At 48.4% G+C, this 3,790-nt stretch overlaps 1 non-coding gene across 1 annotated transcript; it reads right to left on the bottom strand.

The window, feature by feature from the left end:
* Positions 1-2,501: 2,501 nt before the first annotated feature.
* Positions 2,502-2,574, bottom strand: Trnar-ccu (transfer RNA arginine (anticodon CCU)). Its single transcript has one exon. It is a non-coding gene; the product is annotated as a tRNA-Arg (tRNA).
* Positions 2,575-3,790: the final 1,216 nt, after the last annotated feature.

Here is a 3,790-nt window from a genome sequence, read left to right as displayed (position 1 = left end):
GATGGAAAATGCCAAAAGGTTTGCGCTTTGCTTGTCTTTGAAAAAAATCTGACACTTGCTCCGATTTGTTTACCAAAATGGGTCGTTAAGGGGTATCAACTTCAAGTACTTTTGTAAAAACACAGCTAAGCACAATTCTGCCAGGATTCATTCTCGGAGATGATCACTCGGAATGGGGCAGCAAGTTCATGCGTTTTGGCACTGAAGAAGATTTCTAGTTCCGTTTTTTCTTCTTCTCCATCAACTTGGCAATGCCATCAAGACTAAAACTCTTGCATAGCTTTTTAGCGGCCGACCGCACTTTTTCCAAAGAAACATCACTGTGAATATCAAAAACAGAACCAATGGCATCCGACGCTTTCTCCTGATACATAGATTTAGGCATCACCGCGAAACCGCCGTCTTTATCGGCCGGTAACAATGCAAGCGAGTTGTCCCCGATACAAAAAACTTCCCGCGCGGAGGGCAGCCCCGCATCAGTACGTCGACACCTTCGGATACACACCTGTCAACGTCGTCTTCAGGGACCTGTTTCGACACCTGCCGAACCATCCCCAAAAGTTCCGGGCCGGACTTGCGTGGCTCGACGGCGAACTTCGGTCCACACTTCAGCACCTGCTGCACCTTCTCTGGTAAGGTCACGTCACCCACAAGGTGAAGAGGGTTCGATGGAACGGCTGACTTCTTCTGTACTTGCAGCCTTAGCCCCGGTAGGACTTGCTGCCAAAGGAATTCTGTCGTTCGGTCAGCCAGTCTTGAATATTCTCGCCCGTCCTTGCAAGTTGCTCGTGGTCCCAGCAGTAGTCTCAGCTGATCTCTGTACAAGCGAGTTTGCCTTTGCCACTCGGATCGCATAACTTTGCAGATCCGAACTCCGTGGTTGAGAGAGGGTAATCAGTAGCCGAATAGTGCCATCACTTCAGGGGGTAACACTTTGCGCCGTATGCAGAAACCAAGCGTCCGGGCTCTGCAGGCCGCTATCGCGATCAGCGGGACGATGCGGCTGGGTCGGTGCTGTACACAACGGAATGCCCGATGTACAAGAAATGAATTTGCTCAAGGCGCTTTGTTGGGCTAGTTGGTTATGATCCATGAGACTGTTTGGCGTAGCGCACACCCACAAGGACAAAGAAAAACACACACACAGCCAGGGGCGTAGCCAAGGGGGGGGGGGGGGTTGGGGGTTCAAACCCCCCCCCCCCCCGAAATTTTTCAGTTTTGCTTGCGTATATATACACGCACACATACAAACGCAGGCACGAACATACATAAAGTATGGTTGAACCCCCCCCCCCCCCGAAAAAAAATTTCTGGCTACGCCCCTGCACACAGCGCTAACTTTCAACTAATGGTTTTATTTCTGATCACACGTGTCCTTTTTATACAGCAACAGGCGATCGATAAAAACCAGAAAAAACATGTAATAGTACAGCATTGACCGCGTGCACGTCATCACTGATCACATCTGCACTTCAAAGTGACAATTCAAGATACCTCTTTTCTTTATCGGACAAACCTAAAGAAGGCGCACTCACGCATTTTTCTTTCACTTTTTCAATTTCAGATGCCTCGCTTATTTCCCGGGTTGTGTGCTCTCAAACTCTGGAACGCAACCACACCTTTGGCAGTGAATGCCCAAGTGGCCAGACACAGCTGTGTTGACATTATACGAGTGTTCTCTGAGTCTCTGGTTTACACACCTTCCGGTTTCATGGATCATGGATCATAACCAACTAGCCCAACAAAGCGCCTTGAGCATACTCGATCGTCTTCGTCATGGCAGTAGCGCACGTTTGGTGGTTATGAGGTTAGAGAAGAAGCTCGTTTCTGCGACCCATCGTTGGAAGGAGGGGATCGCGAAGGAAGAGCGCGGAAAGGAGAGGCCCCATTCACATACCTTCTCACATCACCGAGCGCCAACTGCGAGTCGTGTTATTGGTGTTATCATATATGGAGCTCGCCGCGCGTCTATGCAGGACTGCGCTGTTATCGTTTAGTTCGCCAATAGCAGCCATATGCACTCCGCCTGCCGAAGTTCAAGCTCTGTGCGCCGCTGCCGGCTTCCCTAGTAGCACTAGCTCCAAATGCATTGACACAACGTTGTGGCAACATTGCGTGCTACTAGGGTTCTTAGCTAGAGGGGTTCAACCCCCAACCCCCACCCCACCTCGAATTTTTTCACTTTTGCTTGTGTATATATACACGCACACATACAAACGCACGCACGAAGTTACATACAGTATGGCTGAACCGCCCCCGAAAAAAATTTCTGGCCGCGTCACTTCCACGAAGGTTCTACCGGTTCCCCCGGGGGTTCCCCCCTCCGCTCCTGTCGGACGCCTTGTCGTGAAGGCAGCTAACGCCGTTCGCGCCGTTGGCAGCTCTCCCGGCCTCTTATTTCTGGACCGGTTCCCACGCGCCTAACGTCGTTATCGTGGAAAGAGAGCATTGGCGCTGGCTGACGAAAAAAAAAAAAAAGTAACCGACCTAAAAAAAAAAGCTACCCCTGGCGGGACTCGAACCCGCAATCCCCGGTTTAGGAGACCGATGCCTTATCCATTAGGCCACAGGGGCGCAACGAAAACGGGTTGCGAATAACACTACTTATTCCTTACACGGGACGTACTCTGCTGCAGAATTTGTCGCGTGGTGTGAGATGCTGCGTGCGTGCTAAAGGCGATCCCCTTCACGCTTCGGAAGCATCAGGCAAGGCGACGTGAAGCGAGTAGTTTGACCCGTTTGTGTTCGGTACTCCCGCAATCCAGGGTAGGGGGATCATATAAGATGAATTTCGACTTCACTGCCGTGCTACGTGGGCTCGGTGGATCGATGTCCCATATCCCTGCCCGCAATTGCCGCTGCATTCTGTCGTAGATTAATACTAGTGCAGAAAGTGTGTTAAACCGTTCTACACAGTGCAGCTGTGCCACATTACAACGCCTGTGCGCGCTTATGGCTCTACAACATATGATAACGTTCGTGCGTATCTGCTGGACAAACGTATGTTCGAAGGTGAACGCAAACGTATTATCTGCACCGAACGTGTGAAGAGCTGGTTTCAGTCACAAAGGTTTCGTTCATTGCTAAGATCCACCTCTCGAAGCAGTATCGAAGTTTAATTTTCTACGTGCGCACGAAAATACTCACTGCATGAAGCCGCACGGCTGCACCATCGCGTCACTGTACCAGCTGTGTTGATCATAATCTTTGTCATGGGCAATATACTAAATCTGATATATTCTGGTAAGCACTCTCAAGGTAATAAAAACTTGTCATTGCGCATGTAGATTGCCGGGGCCGGATTTTATGATTCCCCCAACCCACCCCGCCCCACCGGCTACGCGGATAATTCTTACATAAAATATTACAGCATTACAGCATCACTACCTGCCATGGGAACCATTAATTGTGTTTTTATAAATAAAGGTTTTATCTTTAATTACATAAAAAATAAAATCGTGCCTCGAAATAAAATATAAAAAGCGAGCGTGGGCCTCGAACAGCATTGAGTAGTCAGTTTATAAGTGTTACTCATTGGTGGGTTCTAGCATATTTCTCGTAAATGTGTCATTAGGGTTGAACCATCAAATGAAAATGCTATCACTTTTTCTTGTTATAATGCACATAGCTTTGCTTTAAGTTCAGCTTCATTCCTTTACCCCTGCAATCTTCCTTGTAAAGCATGTTTATTCACCAATATGGTCTTTTTAAATAACATAATTATAGTCCAGCAATCGGATTCATGCTTCATATCGTCAACATAAATAACGCTTAATGATTGGGGGTTCTT

This window comes from Rhipicephalus sanguineus, chromosome 6 (assembly GCF_013339695.2).
Source record: "Rhipicephalus sanguineus isolate Rsan-2018 chromosome 6, BIME_Rsan_1.4, whole genome shotgun sequence".
Taxonomy (NCBI): Eukaryota; Metazoa; Arthropoda; class Arachnida; order Ixodida; family Ixodidae; genus Rhipicephalus; species Rhipicephalus sanguineus.
This window is presented reverse-complemented; position numbering and strand designations above follow the sequence as displayed.